This window comes from Cloeon dipterum, chromosome 1 (genome assembly GCF_949628265.1).
Source record: "Cloeon dipterum chromosome 1, ieCloDipt1.1, whole genome shotgun sequence".
In the NCBI taxonomy this organism is placed as follows: domain Eukaryota; kingdom Metazoa; phylum Arthropoda; class Insecta; order Ephemeroptera; family Baetidae; genus Cloeon; species Cloeon dipterum.
Genome location: NC_088786.1, coordinates 4,596,274 through 4,617,384, shown reverse-complemented (window position 1 = coordinate 4,617,384; position 21,111 = coordinate 4,596,274). Strand labels below are relative to the sequence as shown.

General features: G+C 40.7%; 1 protein-coding gene across 5 annotated transcripts in view; it reads left to right on the top strand.

Moving 5' to 3' along the window:
* The window catches only part of mtt (mangetout), a 237,064-nt gene that overhangs the window by 26,377 nt on the left and 189,576 nt on the right, over window positions 1-21,111 (top strand). For 4 of the 5 annotated variants that reach the window (XM_065476639.1, XM_065476638.1, XM_065476637.1 and 1 more), the window contains exon 2: window positions 4,618-4,672. The exons of the other annotated variant lie outside the window; for it this stretch is intronic. The gene's annotated coding sequence lies outside the window, so the exon portion shown is untranslated. The remainder of the gene's footprint in view (window positions 1-4,617; window positions 4,673-21,111) is intronic. 5 annotated transcript variants of the gene reach the window in all.

Sequence of the window (21,111 nt, the reverse complement as noted above, 5' to 3'; positions counted from 1 at the left end):
CTCTGTGTTATGCAGGTGCGGCAGGTGCTAATTAAGCCGATACTGTTTTTTTCTGTCCAGTATCAGAATGAGCGTGCGAGATAATTTTTCTTTCGATGGAAAAATCTCATCCTGCACTAGAGCACAGCCAGTTTTTCATAGTTTGATTGAAGACTTCAGAATAGTGTTCGATTTTGCACTGAATGGAAGTTTTTGCAGACAAAAAAATGACTTCTGAAAAAATTTGGAGAAAATGAAACCTCAAATGACATTTTTTTATCTTGTACATTCTGCCTCATTACGCATGTGGCATGTGAGATGAGGAAGTGATGAGTGAACAAATTTCGCACTATCTGCACAAAGGCGTAATAGAACTTGTGGGAAAACATCATCTCGGAAGCACTGAAGGCGGATAAATCGAGTTCACTGCCACAACTTGGTCCGTTTGTTTTGATTACAAAACGCTCTTGCTTTTATAACGCTGCAAATCCCCTGAAGAGCCTCTCGGGGGCAGACAACGAGCCCTATAAATCAAATCACGTGCGGCGCACACTGGATCAAACGCCCTGCGATCCACATTCGTTTTAATAAAACACTCGCGACGACGATCCTTTATTGGCAGCATATCTCGTAAAAATCCTGCAATATAGCGCGTCGCGTGGCCCCGCTTGGCACGGTGACAGAAGAGCGACCATGTAGCAGTGAAATTCCAGCTCATCGCTGTATTTATACACAAAAGCCCCCCGTCATCCTGCTAAAAGATGCATGCTGGAGAGCAGCTCTCTTTTCCAGCTGCTTTTTAAAGCTCACGTACGCGTTCTAAGGGATTCCCTCGGCAGCAGCTTGGCGCCGGAAATCTCAGTGCGCGCAGAAGGCGACGACTTCCTGTCCCTTTTCGTCAGCCCTCTGCATGCTTCCACTCTCGGTCGTGCCGACTGTGCTGCGCTGCGAGAGGGTACATTTTAACTTGGAGCAGTAACAACAACGCTCGCTTTCAATTATGTGTTGAAAAGAACATTGTTCAACTGAAGGCAGCAGAGCAGGGGACCTGCTAATGCTAAAAGGCAGTTGAAAACTTTAAAATAAAATGCCTCATTTTGGTGGGTTGGAACACAAATAATTTAATGGTGTACCTCAAAAAAATTATTGGCAATGCCAAAATAGGAGAGAAATACACACACTAAACTAATTAATTTTAAGTGTATAGTGCGTAGCAGCGGATGAGTATACAATCGCAGTGGAAAGTGCCTAAAATATTGAAAGTTTATATTACTAGTGGTGTCATCTGGTGGAAGTTTCGGGCAATAATTTTAAGAGGTGTACGCAATTGCTAAATTAATTTCCTTAAATTTCACACAGCGATAATTTCTCAATAAAGCTTCAACCTCTTGCGATGTCTGGTAAAAAGTATGTAACTATGTAATTATCATTAAAATGTGAATTACACCTTTTTTTATTTGTGATTAAGGAAGGAAATAGTTTCAAAACCGCAATATCACTATATCTTTAATAAGAGATTTTTTTAACATGGATAGTTATAATTAATTTTAGTTAGTCTATCTTTTGTCTAATGAGATTTTCTTCTAGAGCGCCTAAAAACAAGTACGGAAACGAAAAGTTTTTTGTAAAATGCTATTTTTAAGCATAAAATACGTCTGCATGAGACTAAAAACAATGAGACTAAAGTGGCTCAGAAACCGTCTGGATCTCGACTACTTTGCTTCTATAAACAGACTAAAAATAGTTGACTTTTCCTGAAATAACCGTCTAAACTCAGAGCCCAACACTCCTCGTCGCTCATCACAATAGTTATTTTTAAAGTATTTTTTGTCTGCAATCAGCTAATGGAAAATGGCAAGAGAATAGCTTGGATAGATATCCTCATGGTTCAATTAATTATTGTAAAAATCAATATTAAAATTATCGGATTATATTTTGATAAGACCAAGACGGAGTCCGCTGCCTCTGCTCTTCAGCATTGAAAGGATAATTTACATATCAAGATATATTGAAAAACTTTCCTACATTCAATCAAAAGATGATAAGTTGAATTCTCACGACTCTATGTAATCTCATGTACATGAATCGAGCAGAGTTATTAAAAAACATGAGCTCAACAGGCGAGCGTGCGACAAATTCCCTTCGTTATATTAAATTAAATCACATCCCGACCCTTCTGATGTTTCATGCCTGCGACTGTTCGCCGAGTTAAGATTAAGAATACGATTGTGCGTTTGAATGGGCACGAGGCCTCATGAATAATAATTGACCCCTGGCTCTGGGTCGTTTTTGCAGAAAGCTCCGCACAAAGCGCGCGCTCGAGCAAAATTCCTTGTCCGAAATGCTTGACTCGTTATTCCGGCGCCCCAGAGCCGCTCTCGAGAGTGAATTTTTCATGCCTTTTGAAGCTTTCCAAGTTTCGCGTGTGATATGTACAAGGTGCACACCGCCGAGACAAAGGCTGTGTAACACGAGCACGGTTACAATGCTCTCGGTTATCTTTTGGGCAAGACTCCAGCTGCGCTTGGAACGGATCGAAGTGATTTGTATGTTATTGCGCGAGAAAAATTGGAACAGAGATGAAGAATCTCCATCCAGCACCCGCAACCACTCACTCTCTCGCTCTGGCTGTCGTAAATTTGGCACTCTTTGTTTGCTCGAGTACTCGATGTAATATCCGGTCGGGAAACAATGAAATCGCGAATATCACCAAATGGAGGGTCTGCACGGAATGCGGAATACACGATACCATAAAAGCGTGATTGCTGCAGAGGTTTTCATTTTCATTTACGGAAATAGGAATGCTGGCTAAAATGAAAATATCATTTTGAAATTCACCTGTATGGGCACTGGAAAGGTGGCTGCTGCACACTCCCATGAAACTTGATGATGAACGGCATTTTTGGCTTTAATTACATTCATATCAAATATAATGTAGTGAAAAAACCGTTTGTGTTTCATATATTGCGAATCCAAAACTATTTTATCACTCCCATCACTATTTATTCAAAATTGCCAAAGAGACGGTTAGTTTCGTGACTCGAAATGCTCAAATTGCTCAACGGGCTGGGAGGCGCACCGGCGCCGACTCGCTAGTACTTGCTGGTTTGCACCTTTCCAGCATGCGTGATTTGGCTTCACGGGACGAATGTCTAGCGTTTCAATGCAGTCCTCGGTGCGGAGGCAAGTGGCCCTTGAGTGGGCTGGGTCCCTGTGCGGCTTGGTGCGCCCATGTTATCCGTTCGCGGTGTTATTGGGGCCCGGGTTTCGGCATTCGTGCTAGTGCAGTGCGCGCCCTTCCCGGTCCGAGGACTGGGATAAAAAGAGCAAATAGAATTTTTTGTATCTGGAAAAAGACTGCGTGGGCCGCATGCTCTGCTCTCTCACATCAGCAGGTCGCAAAATGTCAAGAAGGACACGCTAATTGAAGTCAGCATCTTTCAGCTCCCGAAAATAATTTATCTCTTCGACCTACACAAAATTCTTTTCAAATCTGTGTGCTCGCTCGCACTTGGATCGTGACTGGAATACCAAAAAGAGCACTCGAATCGGAAGCTGTGCGACTGCAAAGCACAAAGTTGGCTTGATTAGCTCACATTGTATTAAGTATCAAACACGTGTGCGTGCCAAGGCTAATCTAGTCTCGCGTGAAGACAGGTGTGTGTACATATGTGTGGTGCGTGCGCTAAAGTTTTGGATTACCACAGTGGAGCTATAAGTGAGCTTGGCTACCTGAGTAATTGCAATTTCCCGGAGTTCCAGGAAAACAGAGAAGCAGGAAATTGGAGAGTCGGAACGCGGATAAAGTCAAAGGAGAATTGATTAGATCTTATATATATGGTTCTAGTATTAACAAATTCCAAAGCCAATCAATTGTGTTGTTGCTATGAGAAATTGAAGATAACGTCATAGGGCTGCGTGTTTTAGTTTACCCTTATTGAATTTTTTCAAATTGATTGCTCATAATTTAAATGAATAATTAATTGAACAAATAAGTGTATTAATAAAAAAATAGTAAAAATCTCATCTTTTCCTTGTTGATGTGTGATAACTAACTACTTATGTTTTTATCTAAATTTAGCGGTGCTCACGGGTTTTGTCCACGTTGTTTATTTTATCGAAAAGAATTAAATTATTTAGCGGCTTTTTGAACGACGGGAACGGCGTTTCATAACATATGCTTAACAAAAATAAGCACAAAATCTGACTTAAAATCGGCGTCAAATTTTAGTGGTCAGTCTCTCATGAGAAAATAGGGCCGAATACAACGTCCAGCAAAAAATGATTTGTTTCTGGTAAATATCTACTTGGCGTTTTAGCTCATATTGCAACACAAAACTCTCCAGGGCGTGAAATTTGAGCGTGAAGCGGAAACACGTTGCTTCTCAAACGGATTGTAAAGCGCTGCATGAAATAGCACGGTCAAAAAGGAGAGTAAACCACATTTATGCTACGTCTATACTCTACCTCTCTTGCGTTCGTTTGGCTTATTTGCCTGGCTTGGTGTGTGTGTCGGGCTAAAACTCATTATCTCGCTCGCCACGCAGATCAACCCGCAAAATGCAATATGAAAGTAGCCATTGTGTGTTTACATGTTCTCCGTACCAGCTGAAAATGTTTGCTTATCTTGTATTGCAGGCAGCAAGGCCGAGTTCAAAGGCTGCAGCGGTCAGTCCTGTTTGTGCTGCTGCTGGTGAGTTCCACTATTATTATTTTCATCTAGCGAGCGTGCTGCAAATTCTAGCAAGGGTTTGCTTCTGCTCTCTTTCCTCTTCCGACGCCGTGTACATACTTATTGTAGGAATGAACGCTGCCTGATTATCGTTGTTTGTGACTGCAGATGCAAATCATTTACGTAGCAAACCGCGAGAACTGCCTGTCAAGCAGGCGCCAGCCGGTTACGGCGACTGACTTGTTGGAAAAGGCCTGCTCGCGTTGCTCATTATAATTTCAAATAGCTTGAATATGTGGTTATTTATTAGCGTGCTTTACGTTCTTGCAAACGTTGAACACGGGTGTTGGGAAAATTATTAACAGCGTTTATTTTAGACCTTCTGTATACTTGATTATTTTACTTGTTGCTAAAGAGAAACTTCAGAAACTGCATAATTCTGTAGAAAGTTTATAGCTTTTCGTTTTTAATCTTGTGACAATGAATTGTATATTTGAATTATTCGCGAGTTGGCAAAACGTAATTGTGTAAAAATTTTTCTTTTTTTTAATTATTAGTATGTATTATTGGTCGTTTTGCAACCAAATAAATTATAATCAGCGATTCCTTTTCACCAATTGCTTGAGTGTCATTTTTTTGTGAACCAGATCTATAAAATTTATTTAATGAAATTTTTTACACAATTACGTTTTGCCAACTCGCCAGTAATTCAAATACACAATTCATTGTCACAATCTTATTGGGAGTTTCAACTAGAAGTTTGTCAATATTAATTTTATCCGGGCGAAACAAACATACCACTGAGGAACTAAAAACACAATCAGACCAAGTCAGAAATTTATTCCATACTTCAAGAGGCAGGTAAAACGATTTCCGTAGAGCGAAAATAGGCATTGAAATGGAGCAAAACTTTTCGTAGTCATGCAATCAGTTGAGCGGCTCGTTCGAGCAATTTCTCTCTCACGGTAAATCGCGCAATTAAATTTCCATTACACTTGTGTGATAATATGTACATGCGGGAAATTTATATATGTTTAATCGCGACCATTAATCAGACGCTGCACACGGGCGTGTTTAGTATTCATATCTTGCGTTTGCTGCACTTTGGTTTGCAGCTTGCGCTCTGCCTGGATGGCGCCTTATTCGCCGGGTTGCTCGCATTGGCAGTATAACTCGCATGGGCCCATCAACCGCACATAAATCACGCTTACGACTCACTGGATCATACACTGCATTAATTGCAGTGTAATAATTGCGATTATGAAAATACCGCCGTCATGGCGACGCTATTGCTCCACTTACCAAGCAATAGTTTTTATTTTCAGCTTGCTATTATCTAAAATGGTGTAGCTTTGATTGTTCATCATGATTGTTTTCGCTGAGCAAGAAATAAAAATATTCTCTAATCCCAGAAGAAAAAATCCATAGAAAGTACGTGCAGACCGTTATAAATCAGGTCAAGCGACATAAACAAAAAGATCGCAACTTAATAATTGTTCGCGGCAAAGCAGCTGTGATGGGATAAACAAAAGGACCAATTCGGCCGTGCCGCGGGTAGGAAACAAGATGCCTTTTGTGTGTTATCATTCTTTATTTCTTTGTCTGTCTGCCTGTCCAAATGAAAACGCAATGCGGAACCAGCTTCCTTCATACTTAGTTTCGCCAGAGCGTATATTTATTTTCAAACAGGGCTCGGATTGGAAAGAAGAAGTAAACGGACCGCTGATTTTTCCGACAATCTGCCTTTTATAGTGCAACCCGCGCGTCTGACGCAAAAGTGGCCGTCGGTAAGCCTTGTTTTCCTACAGAATTTTGGCACCAGCGCATCTGCCAGTGTCGCAAAAAGGTGCTTTTTGAGTGAGTGCGAGAAGAAAAGAAGAAGCCAGCGTGTGCTTGTAACTGCTTGCTTTTTAAATAAATGCGGACGTTTCCCTCCAAAAGTTGTTTGCAGCCGTCGACATCAAAGCGACGTCGTTGCTTGTGAGCGGAAAAATTGGAGTAGGCGCGCGTGAGAGGGATTGTGTTGCCTTCTCATGCCCGCCGGCGTTCACTTCTAAGACTGTGCGGCTTTCTTGCTGCGAAATGAAAGAAAATCTGCTAGATTCGTCTTGAATTGGCTCATATTGATCCTCTGTTTGGAAAGGGGAGCATTATGTAGTTTCTAAAAATCTAAAAAAGAAAAGAAAAAACGGCTTCTTGCCCGAGGGCGTGTTTTACTTCCATTTTAATGTGAAACGGAGCTGTTTTTCCTTCTATGAAACTTTCTCACTCGCATTAATCTGAAAAAGACTCGAATAAGTGCTTGAATAATACAGCTTTAGGGAGGTAAATAAATAGTTCAGACAAATTTGCCAACTTTCAAAATTTAAATACAGTTTGTCCTTGAAAGGATTTTTGGATTCAGTTGCCAGATTGAGAGATTAAAAAGAACTATGTGCCTGGGTAAACTCAGATGATATTTTAATTTTAAATTGATGTTTTCGATTCTTCACATTCAAAAGCTGTACGTGCGTGTGTGTCGTCAACTGTTTGTTGTCTGCAAACACCCCGGAGGCAGCAATATAAAGCCGTCAGCACAGAATAGCAACTGATGCATCAGGGAATGGAGGACGTGACAGCTTCCGCCAAATTGTTATCTTTGTCAAGTCACGAATCGCTCTGCATTATCCGCTCTTTCAAGATTGAAGCCCCTGGCAGCGCTGCATGACAATGTTCCGCAAAGCACGGCTGATAAGCAGGTTGCATACCAAACAAGTGGTTTCCAACAGAGCCGATAAGGGGAAATTTAGCTTCCGTAGAATTTAAAATTCAAACTTACGTCATGATAAAATCTATTCGATGCCCACCGCAGCTGCTTTAAAATAATAACCTGTTGTGGTAGAAGGAATGATCAATGAAATGGTCTTCACCGTCGGAGTTTGCATAGCGTTCGAATCAAATTTTCCGACAATTTTGGCAATTCAGCGCGGCCAAGCGTGAAACGACGTTGCGAGAAACCCCAATTAATCACTTGCTCTGATGTAGATTTGTGCCAGCTCGAATCTTGACCAAATTGTTTCAGCCCCCGCGGGAAATAAACCGTCCGTCTGTTGGTTCAGACTCGGCCAGTCGGTCGGTTCATTTTGTGTGTTTATCCCCTGCCTCACGTGTGTGGTGTCGCGACTCCTTGGAGGACCGATTTAATTAAGAGGGGACGGCCACCTTCCGGCTGCATAAATTATTAGAGTGGCGACACGTTGGCTCTCGTGGCTAATGAAGTGAGCACCGCAGCACCCATTAATTGGCAGTAAATCAGCGGACGTCTGATGGGAACTACCCCGGCTCGGATTTGCATGTGTGAGCAGCGGCCGCGGAGCAGCTGCTCCCTTGGATGCTCGGTCGACCGACCTGGGCCGCCGACTGTTTGGTCAGCACACAAATAGTGCGCACTCGGCCGGAAACTGTGCTGCCGTGGACCCCTTTGATATGCAAACAATGCGGGGGTGGTGAGTCTCAAGAGCACAAAGTCATCTGCATTCAAATGCTCTGCTAGATCATTATCTTCAAGAGTTGCGTGTCATTTGCACATTTGAAATTGTTGGTGCCACCGAGGGCGAAAACCACGCAATTTAGAGCATATACCCCGGGAGCAAAATGAAACAGAAACCAGAACACTCTCCTCCCCGCGCTGTCGGAACCACACTCACTTTCCTGGTCGCGTAAAACACAAATTCAATGCGAGCGGAAGAGCTACACATTTCAAGGACGGAAGAGTAGGGTGCAAACAAGAGGCGTAAACCCACTGAAGCGGCCGCTCGATTGTTAATGATCTGCGTCGACGTATAGTCACCTGCTCAGCGTGGCAGAAACGTGCGTATGTGTCCGGCCGGGACACGCCTTTCGCCGATCACTTGCGACTTATCAAAGTTAGTCGAGTTCGGAAATATCCAACCGAAAGCCCGGGCATCACGATCGCCCGTTTTTTGGCACCAGCTCCGCGATATAGCAGCCACTGGCAAGGAGCAGGACCTCCTGGTGGGTGGGCAAAACCATGGATGCAACGAATCTTTAGTTTAAAATCAAAGTGGTGAATGAGATCATATGCTTAATTAGTCTTCGCGACCCATGAAATTTAATATACAGTCATACTTAGTGTTTGCATGAAATCCATGCGTTAGAAGATTAAATTTTGCGAAAGCACACGCTGAATTTCAAACCACCACATATTAAATGTGCATATTTGGTGTCAATCTTCTAAAAGATTTGGACCATTTTTTAATCTTGGCTTTGGCACAGACCGTACAACAAGATGGCCCTAGTATATACTGCTGAAAGTTTGACAAAAAGAACAGGCGGATGGTATATATATGTAGCGTTATTATCATCATCCACTCACAATCCGAGGGTCCCAAAAGATTTATGATTACTGAACCGAAAATAACAAGTCTCGACTGAGAGTCAACTGGCGTCCAATCTAGCAGAATGTTCGGAAAAATTCGTGCATAAGCATCGCAAGGGAGATTCTCAGAATGACTTATTCCCCAAACTGACCATTTCGGTTAGCTCGAGAACAAAAAAAGTTGGACTTGATCCAGGACACTTTCTTGTCATTTTTACTTGAAATCAATCTTGTAAAATTGGTGGGTCACGGGGCACAATGAACACTGCCTAAAATTCATTATTCAGCCCTATTTAAACGCGAAACTTTTGACGTGCTATGCAAATTTTCCGCGAGAAAAGGCCCTCTTTAGGCCACCCAAAAGAGCATTAAAATTTCATTAAATATAATAATACACCCGTTGTAAACTGGTGGGTCTCGCGAAGTGAATGCTGCTTGGCGATCATCAAAATGCAATTTGCGCTGGAAACGTGAAAAAAGAGAGTGGGCTGCGATGGAGCGAGAGAGCAAAAAATAAAGTGAGTGCTCCTGCTCGCGCTCCGGTCAGAGTCCTTACTCCTGCTCCCACGCGCGCACGCGTTTTCCAATTTGACCCGCAGCCCATAACGTGAGCTGCTTGCAAAAAATTTCCGCGGTTTGTAATATATCCGGCCAGCGCACAATCAGCTCTTACCACCGATAATTCAGAATTAATTACGACCTGCATGAATCCACAGACCTATTTAATTAATCTGGATTAGCCTACCTTCTGGCGTTCGCAATACCTGCAGCTGGCACACATCAAAGCTAATGAACGAACATTAACATTTCCTTTGCAACTAAGCTTCCATTTTAGCTGGTCTTTTTCATAGAAATAATAGAACGCCACATTCAAATAAAGGTTTCTTTAGTTTCAAAATGCTTGACATAAGGTTTTCTTTATAGCATAAAGATGGCTAATTGGTTAATCTATAATTTTACTGAGGAGATTAAAGAAGATTATTGTATACTTGCAAGGAGCGTTTTAAAATTTAGTGCGCATGAATCTCGAGTCGTATGAATCTAACTCAGATTTTAAAGTATAATTAAGACCGGATTTATCTTAGTTTGAACAGCTCAAAATGCCATTCTATGCTTTGATTAATACGATCATGCGGTACAATAGTTCATTTTTATGGGATCTCCCTGGTGGCGCAAAAAGGCTGATAAAGAGTAGGTTTCGCCATGCCCGGCCGTAATCTAATAGAAAAGTCGAGATTTCCTCCGTGGGGATCCAACTGAGTTTGCCTCGTGTTCAGCTCTGTGTTTTGTTCTTTTTCTTTTTATTGCTTTCGAGTTGTAATAAAGACAAACAGGCAATAGCGTTGAAACGTGATGTCAGGCGAACAAAACATGCCACGAGCAATTTATGAAATTTATTTATAATGAACAGAAAGTGTATGTGCTAGTTAAATTGCCTCTCTAATGAGAAAAGCGCTCAACTTTTCTGGGGATGCTTTAAACTGATGAGCTCGTGATGTGCTCTAGTTTTGTTTAAATTATGCTTACAAAGGTCTACATCATATCTGGTCGAGCGAGGGAAATATTGATTTTAATTTGAAATGTTACACAGTAATTGCGCCTGATAATTATCCACGATGTTATTGGGCGCTCAACAATAGTTGCTAACTAATTGCCAGATATGAGCCACCTGTGTATCTTAGTCAGGAAAACCGCTTATATAAATAAAGTAAATTTCAATGATAAATATAATTCAAGTCCATTTAAAACCAGGGGCGATTGTTTCATGCTGAAGCTATTTATTAAAAAAGGCAAAAATCAAGAACACAAATATCATGTCACTCAAAAATGTTTTCATTTTGATCCATGTTTTTTTAGGGCGAGTTTTTCATGAGTTTGTTGCGATTTATTCCCCCTAAATGTTAAAATTATGCATATAAAATGACTCAGATGCCGAAGACCTTGCCAGTCTGATGATTTATGTTTGAAATCTTTATATGTGCATCCATATTACCCATGATTAATGATGATTGGTTAAATACTAATTGCAAGGATCGTGTAATGCTCTCTCCATGGATGCCACTTCTTGACTTGTAAATGTTTTTACCTAGACGCATCAGATATATGTAAAGGTGCACATGTATTGCTACTCTACTATATTTTATACCACCATGCATGTATCATATCTTCTAATGTGATAAAAAGCCTATGTCTCTCACTCAAGATGGTTTCCATAAAAATTGTAAATAATTTTCTACTTGTATACCGATAATGTTGAAGTAATACACATCTATCTATCTAAATTACTAATTGTGCTGGAAGACTGATTTCAAAGATATTCTCTCAAGTTAATTGACAGCCATTACTAATTGTCAAGCAGCGTGTCGGATCATTAACAATAAGATCGGATCATTAAGACCCGACACTGCCAAGTAGAATCAGATTCCATTCAAGCTATTCCATTCGTGTACCAGATTCTTGATCCATCCAGCTTTTGTCGTTTACTTATCTTGGTGTGTTACCAAGTTTCGAGACAACTTTGTAAATGTTTGCATATGTATCTGGCGGGCTTTTCACCGAAACTATCGGATGAATCGTAGAAAGGTTATTCTTGCTTTGACTGCATTCCACGAAAGTGGTGCTCACTGCTGGAGCGGAAGTGTTGTTGCTTTGACACATGTGACACTAAATTTGTCATTGTAAGTCATTGCAAATAGGCTTCATCATCGTTGCTCAAAACCTTTAATTTCTTTCCCTTTAATCGAGTTTCCGTGTTAGAGTTGAAAGAGGAAGCAAATGGAGAATTTAAGCGACGAGGATGAAGTCCGTTTCAATTTACTATGCGCGGAAACAATTTCATACGTCGTCATAAAACTAAAAAAAATCAGATTCTTTTGGTTTGGATACGAATAGATTCAGTTTGGACCTGAAGAAAATGTATATTTAACTAGGGAACTCGCTAGAACGCAGTACTTTCAAAGTGCATAGAGCTACGTTACAAGACGCCAGTTAAACTCTGCATGATATTAATGGCAAAGCTCAAGGGATTATCACTACAGCAAATATGGCATGCTGCAGGCTAATTGCCGCTCGCAGTCAGCGTTAATATTCATGCTGGGTGCTAAGTAATGCTCAGCATCAGCTACAGAGCACAGAGATTCAAGAGAGAGCGTGAAATCGCAATTCCTCCGGCTGAATATCTTTCTGTCGTGCGATATGAAAGCTGCAAATTCCTAATTAGAAACGGTCCAGCAATCAAAGTTGAGAAGCTAAACACACAAACCAGGCAGATGAATTTGTTGCTGCGACTAAGCCAGCAGACTAGGCAGAGAATATAAATGATGTTGTCCGCTGTTACGCTTTCAAAATTGATAATATTTATGAGCTTGAGAAGAAAATAAAGTTATAAAATAGCTCAATTTGTAGATATTCAAGACAAAAAAGGTTCCCATCTATACTTAAAGAAAAAGTTTCCAGAGGTTCCTCACCTTTGACCTTAAAACAGACGGTTGTGAATCTGGGTCGAGCTGACACAAGCATTTTCAGAGGAAACCGCCTTGCTTTTTCCATGCCGAATGACGAATGGCACAAAGCTGTGCACAGCTTAATTGCCTCACGTTTCTAGTAGTTCAATAATGCCGACGGCACGTAAAAAACAACGCGCGTTTTAGCCTCCATTCGAGCGCTACAAATATCAAAAGCGAGCAAATTGCTACTTTCCGCGACTCACACTCTTTACCGTAAATCCAACAGCTCGACGATAAAACGGATCCAGCACGGCACATCAATTTGAATCTCGCTTTTAAAGCCTTGCGAAACAGCATTACGTTCCGCGTGAATTTGCGAGGCGAGGCGTCGATTTGATTCACGATTATGTGCTTTTAACACTGTCTATGCGCTTCCTAATGCACACACATCATTCGCTTTTGAATTATTTCCGAGCTTTTTCCGCATTCCATTGATGCAGCTCAAATTGCGATGCAAAATGCGCATTGCAGGAAATAGTGTGTGTCACTCTTGTTGGTAATTATTGCTCCCCAGGGTGTAAATTTTACCCTCTTTTCACTTTTCCTTGCTTTCGTTCGTTAAGCAAACAGAAGGAAAATTCAGCAAACACAATTTCCGCTCGAGCAGCAGTGCAGTGAGCGTTTTATGGACAGTTCAACATTATCACGTGCATGGGGAGAATTCGCACGTTGTGCCTAGAGGATCATTTTAAGATGCTTTCGCGACTTCCGTTGTTTTCCATTTGCGTAATATGTTGCCTTCCAGAGCGAAACAATGTATATATTGTACTAACAGATGCAGTTGACGTGGAACTAGGGAGGAAGTGCATTGCGTGCAAGCGTCTTTGACGAGTAATTTGTTAGAATGCATCTCTTGTGTAATGAAGTTTATATCTTAACAATAAAGTAAAGTAATTAAATTTTAACTCATACTCAGCACTCAAAACTCAAGTTAGAAACTTTTCAAGCACCATTTAACCTTATACCTTTGTTTGTTGCACTGAGAGTTACAGAGTGTTTTGAAACTCACACGTCACAAAATGCTTCTTGATTTTTCCGCAATTTACAAAAAAGCGGTTAATTCTGCAAGTAAAAAAAATCACAGCACTGCTACATATGTAGTATTAATTAATATGGCCAATGACAAGGAAGAAGGAATGAATGAAATGATTTTTAATAAAAATGTGCCCTATTGTATTTACACAAATATATAACCTTTTTAATATTTTGTACCATATGCACTGCAAAAGGGCACGTACTACCGACAAGGATTAACCTTGGTCCGACCAAAAAATATACATGAGGCAGAAATGCAATTAGCTGTCCAATAAATAATAGTTAAAACTAGTACCTAATTTAATAATACACAATATTTTCTGGGCAAGCATATTGGGATTGAAGGTTCCTGACAATATTAGGCCAATTGTTCGTTTGATGTCTCTCGTGTTAGTATTCCTACACATACCAATACATTTTGCAATGATACCAAATAAATTTTGAATTTTGGCAAACTGAAAAGATTAATTTAGCTAATGTTTTGAAAAGCAACACAACATTGTACTGGGATTTGGCAGAATTTCAGGATTTTAATGCAAAAACTTGGCCCCAAATGACCAACCCTGAATTTCGCTCGTTTTTGCTGGTTTTACTGGCATTCTAAGGTAAAATTTCGGGAATTTGAGTACGTAAAAACGTTTATCAGGTCAAAAATAATTAGGACACAGTTGAACGCCACTAATGTGTACAACATTTTTGTTAATAAATACTCATACATGGATCAATTATTATTGCATTTATAATATTTTTAAGTGTTTTCCATTTAATGATTTGAAATGGAAAACACTCTCATTTCCACAATCGTATTGCATAAAAAATTGATTGAATATTTAGTAAGGCATTGAGAAAAGCTATTAATTCCGCCTCCACATTGCTTACATGACAAGTGCATGCATTGCGAAGGAAAAGAGTAGAATTTCAATGGCATCCCTATTTTCACTATTGCCTTTACCGCGGTGAGCTTTCAAGAAAAGTTTTAGTGGCGGATACAGCTGTTAAAGCTGAAAGCATCTGATTTGCATGAAAAATGCATCAAACATTCACAAAGTGGTTGCCACAGAGAACCAGATGCAAACAGGGACAACCACGTCTTTTTGCAAAAATAAGTTTGCTAATTTTCCAGTCCGCACACTGCTCTTTTCTCCACCGCGACCCAGTTGAGAAAGTTGGATTAATCAATAGCGACGCTTTCTATATATAACGCGTGTGATATTAATATGCGCGCATCAACCTGTTCGTCCTGCGAATGCTCGATTGCAGAATTAAGTCGGACTCATACAAATGGCCACTCGTCAGGGCAGATGCTGGTGAAAGAGTGATTGAATGACCCTCTTACTTTTATTGGCAGCCGACTCGCGTGCAGATCCAATTTTCATAATCCTTAATAGCTGCCGATTCTCCTGGGCATGCAAGCTGACCTGAAATGAAATGCGGGATGCGGGGCGCATTTGAATACGTACATATGTGCATTTAAGGGCTTTTTCTGCATTCTACGTGGCTCCATTTCTTTCCTTCTGTGGAAGCACGCCCGCGACGAGCTCACTGTGCTCATCATAAAATGCAGGTCTATGGAGAAATGTCGAGGCAAGAGAAGTGTCTCCATACTTGTGCGAGATCTGCTGCACATATGCAGATGTTTTGATCAGCCAACGGCCACACTAAATGTCAAGCGCGGGTACGATCTCAACAGGAAAAATGACCTTAATCTTCAATTCAAATTACTTTTAGTTTATGCTACTTGTCTTTAGGGATCAACAATTTACAGAATATGGGAAACCCACCGTTGCATGAAATGTTCCATTAATTCACGAACCAGTAGATAATTAAATTAATTAGGGCTGTGAAAATAAGACGTTTGGTTTTTTTTCTCTGAGCCCCAAATCATATTGGGACTATCAACTTTATGGACCAGCAGAACAAATGTGCCCCATACCTGCCAACATCCAAATAAAAAATATTACAAATTAAATCAAAATATTATTAATCGAGTTTGAAACGATTCCGACTTATGCCTCCGTAACTCCCCATGTTAACCTTATGCGGGAGATTTTCACACCACTATTATTGCATAATTGCGCGGCCGCTGGTCTCCGACTGCTCGGCAAGCCTCCTTGACCCAACTTCGACCCATTTTATGGGCAGTTGACCTCGCCAGGTCACGCGACTTGAACCCAGGGCCCGCCGGCGTGTCATTCTAATGATGGCCAGTTTAACATGCGTTCTTATGGGCGTGCGTGTTAATCAAATGGGAAATTCTTTCGAGGCAGGTTTTTCGCTTGCAACTCGGAAACTTTTCGACAAATTTTCGAAAATCAAAGTTTTTCAGACACGAAAGAGTGCGGCCGTCACTTTGAGACCAGTTTTGAGCAGCCTGAATTCGTGGGTTTTGGGCAAATTCTTTGCTTGCTGGCTGCCGGCAGCATTGCACACGAGACAGGAGAGTGCGAAGTGCGTGCGTGTTGCTGGCAGCGAGCGGACGAACACGTACGGTGCTGCACTGCGGCCGGGATTAAGCAGCCTGGGAGGCGGTCTGCGGCCACCAGGCGGCCACCGAGGACATGTCCAACCCGCGGCCGACGGCCACATCGATAGATGGCCGAATTTCCGTATTTTAGTGAGTACATGCAAATAATACTATGTATATTTGGGGTGAGGTGACAATTCAAGGAATTCCAGTGTTAAATGTTAACTTCCGGCCAGTAATTTTTTCACGCTTTCGTTTATATGTATCTCGCGAACCACTGATCGGATTGAAAGCTTTTCGGTCTCATTTTTACGACGTCAACGCGGCCGACGATGTGGCCGATTTGCCAGTCGAATTCGGCCCGACGGTCTGCCAACAGATCGAATTCGCCATTTTAGCATTGGTTTTAATGGGATAGGTGACATGAAGGTGAAGATTGGGTCTGGTTGAACTTTTTTAAGTTTTTAATTCAAGAACTCCTTAATGGATTTAGTTTTTGCGTGGTTTAATTGGGACCAAAATTACACACCGAGCATCAATACCAAGATCATTTGATTTTGGTATTTATGTTGTAAAAATTCGACTGTTTGGTCCGCGGGGTAGCCGTCATTAAATGTTTTATTTGAAACTAAGCGGGCTTTTTCGTTTAGATATATAGGACTCCGGCCGATTAAAAATGTTTTCAAGCTTTTATTCGCACATTAATGCCGCTGTGCATGTAGCAGTTTTACATTTGATATACCTTTATTAAAAATGCATGCTTGTTACAAACAGAATTTTTGTTTCCTGTGTCAATTAAAATATTCATCACCTTGGCCGGTAAAGGGCTTGGTCATTAAAAAAGTCAACCCGGCTTAAATTTCACCCAGGGGCTTGGAATGATCCCAATTAGGACGTGGGTGTCCTTTTAGCTGCGCCAAAACCGCAGTTAGCAAGCGTTGATCAAAGTTTTCTGCTTCTATACAAGTTATTCCATTAAGTGGACAAAACGGGCACGAGGTGGCTCATTTTCGAAACCAAACACGGAGAGAACGTTCGCTAACTTTAGCACCAATGAATATTTAAACGATTTTCTAAACAAGCGCACAACACGAAAATTGCAAACACGAGAGACGGTGGCGAGAAAGTTGCCTTTGGTGCGCGCACAAAGGTGAATAAGTTTGTTTTCGCTGCTACAACGACTTCATCACTACACCGACCGGCTGCTGCGATGGAGTCGCGAAAAATTAATTAATAGATATCGATCTGCGAAGCCGGCGTCGAGTGCTCTTCGATTAGAATGCTGTTGACCTGTGAGCCGTGCGGAACGTGTCGCTCGCTGCAAGGAAAAGCAAAATATAATAAAAACTCATCTCTCTTTTTCCCTCCCGAGCAGTCACTTGCTTATTAAAGGAGATGATTCTCTTTTAATGCACTCGCTCGCTGCTGGAAGAATCTGCCAGTGTGCAGATAAAATGTCGGATATTTGCAAGCTGCAAAGAATCATTTAACAGTGTAACCCCATTCCAGCAAAAGCATTTATGATAACAGTAATCTGAATTTTTTATTTCTTTCGAGAGATTTAAAATTACATTGACTGTAACATATAATTCAAGAAAAACAAAACATTTTCAATTTAGTTTATCAAATTCAACCCCCGACTACCTGAACAGATCAAATAAAACCATCACTGGGAAGAAAATACAGAGAAAAATTAAAAGGGAACTGTCCTGTTGTCCATGAATTGACGGATTGAATTCATCTCGATCAGGTTTCGGCGTCATCTCCCGTGTCCTATAACCATTAGGATATTATGTCATAATTGTGGCTGGGTACTATTGATGACATATCTCATGATTATGACAGCAGATGGGATCGAATGTGGTGGAAACCTGATCGAGATGAATGAAATCTGACAATTTACAGATAACGAGGGAAAGTCAGTAATTAATTCCCATTAAAATATTCTTCTTTATATGTAAAGCATATATTGTATTCTTCTTTTCTTGAGTGTGGCTTAGCTGAATTAAAACCAAAAGGTTTTCACCAAATTTATGTATTTTATGAAAGGAGTGTTATATATTTTATTAGAAACATCAGGAAAGAAACGTATTGTGGTTTGGAATACAGCGCCTCTGGGCATCCATTGAAATCGATGTTCAACTTTGCTCTCCTTCTGCTCGAAAAGTTCGACAAGTTTTATGCACGGAGGCGTGTTTATGCACTGCGTCATGCAGAGCCGAATGAGCCTTTAAGAAAGACACTGGAGAGGAAGAAAAACACATAAAAAGGGTTTATTTATTCAGGGCTGCAGAGTACGATACGAACAAAACAGCGCCAACGGCTGAGATGAGATGATTCAGCAACATTTTGAATCGAAATAATTTTCTTCAGCCTCTCTCAGAAACAGTTGAAACCGAGATAAAAGTGCGGCGGCTGCGCACGTAAAATATTTGAAGAGGGCAAGTGTAAATTTGCATAATAATTATCACTGTGAAAGTTTTTCGGTGCGCCTGCAAAAAGAACAAAGGCTGGCTAATCGCACGCTTAATGGTTGGCGAAAAGGACCGGGGAAGAAGTAAGAGGTATAGATAAAGGTGGTTGCTGGCTTGTTCCCTCTGTCTCATTCTCTCTTGGACTGGGAATTACGTCACAAAGTAATTGGCAGTCTCGCGAGGCGTATATAAGTTCAGTCGTATAGAGTGCAGTGGAGCTATCGGATGGTTAATCAATTTAGTTCGACACGGAAGATTTAATTACGGTCTGGCTCGCGCAGCCAATTGATTGTTCGTCATGATTAACTAATTGGAAGTGGTGCGGTGCTTTTCCTGCCGTCGACTTTATTGATCAATGCGAAATTCACGCTCCGAACGACAAATGGGGCCGAAAGGTGTTATTAACTTGGAAAAAGAACGCATGAAATCATTCAATTTTTTCTCGTTTATAATGCTGTGTCAGTCTCTTTCCAATTATTGATTCCTTTGCAAGCAGATGCGAAGGTTGCTCATCTACATGTCACAAGATTGTTTATATCTCGTTCTTTCACATTTATTTTACATTCTGGAAGGTCTATTTGCTGGATCTGTCTTTATTCCAAACGTCAGATATATCTTCTCCAATTTCCCCTTGGTAACTTAAAACGCCCCTAAAAATAATTGCTCCAGAGACCTTTGCCCTCAAATACGCACTCGAAATGGATCCTCTAATACAATTGGACAGAGTTTTTCACATATTATGAGGAAATTGAGAAAATGCAACAAATTCGCTAGTCTGTTTTAGAGTTAGGGAGGTGAAGATATGAATATTTTTAAAACTTTCTGACGTTAGAACCTGAAGTGGCACTTTATCCGCTTTTCCAACTCTGAATAAGTTCTGGGAATGCAATATTTTATTTTTTATTGCATTTTTCATGCTGGAGTGAAGAATTGTTTTTCCTACTTGTACAGAAGTGTAGCATCTCCAATATTACTAGTTTTTAAATTAATCGTTTTTTTTACAATTGCTTAGTAAAAAGGGCGCGTTATTTATTTTGATGATTTAAAATATGAATATCTCTGTCTCCTCACATTCGTGTGAAAGATTCCTTCAAAGTGCACAGTGTCAGGTGCTAACTTAACAATTGCAAAATTCAATTTCATCGCGTTCAGCGTGCTCCTCGCTGATTGCAAAGGTGAAGTAAAAAATGTAGCAACATCTCATTGCATCGAGTTGCGCGGCACAATGTTGATGAGGAGCGCGCGACGAGATCGATCCCCGTGACTTGTTCGTCGTTTTAAAATGACACACATCGTAGTGGCAGCCTTATGAATTTTGCATGAGCTCACTTGCTTTGATAAAAAGCAGGCGAGCAAAGACCGGCTGCTCTGGCATACGCGCAACAACGATTGTGTTTATATTGAAAAACGTCGACAGCTGACGAGGTTAAACGATCTTTCAGTCAGTCAGTTTGAGATAAAATTGCGTGTGACCTACTCCGATGCAAGTGGGACAAAATATGAAAATGGAAATCAGCCCTTTATGATCCACCATACAGGCGTTTTGACGCGGTGAAAGAGATTGCTCATCACGCGTGAGCTGGCAAACCAATTTTTCAGAGTTCATGCTCTCTACGCTCTGGAGAAATGAGTTAGGCTCATGTTTTCAAAGCGGAAACTTTCAAATTTCATGTCATTAACGTGCTCTCTCTCTCTCTCTCTCTCTCCCTCTGACTTTTATACTCGCTTTCACAGTTTATGAACTTTCTGCGCTTGGCGCTGCTTTGCAGTTGGAGTCAAAAGAAGGTTGAGTGGCAACCATTCATTGTGCTTTGTCAGGGGATTTGACATTCTCAGCCGGTAAACCTCCAGTATTGATTCAAGGTGACTCTGCATGCAAAGACTGCCCTTTTCCCTATTTTCAAAAGTTCTAAACTCGCTCTGCTCTATTATTATATCGTATTGGCAGCCACTCATGTAAATACAGCTTTGTTTAGGAAAGCTTAAAACTATTTGATTCAAAACGTTTTCAATCATTAAGACTTTCAGGATATTTAAAAACTATGTTTTTTTACAAAATGTAACATTTATTCAGTTAAATAATATTCAACAACAACGGTAGGCAACTGATTGAAGCTATGAAAGGCAAACATATTTTAAATCATTTCAAGTTAGAAAAATTCTAGTAAAAACTAAATGTATTGAGGAAAAATAAAAAAGCTGAATTCAACACATTTGTTATGCAAGCTGTAATGAGTCACTCTCGTTAGTATTCAATTTTAATTTAGTTAATGGATATAGTAAAAACTTTAAATTATCATGGCTTCCGTTAATTAGAATAAAGTATCCAATTTGATTAATCATGTCTTGGCATCACAAGACATTGTACGTTGGGAAGTCTCTTCAAAATAAACCGATTAGCAATTATTGCTTGGTGGCACCGAATTGCTTCAGCTAATCTGAAGTGCAATCACAGTTATGGCCCAGAGATCCAGACGTCTAGACCGATGATAGCAATTGCTACAGCTATCTGAGCCAGATGCAGGCTAGGCGTTGTTTTCGCACCACTTGGTCATCTAGCTCCAGCCATTAGATACTAGTTGCCACCAGGGGAGCTTGGAAAA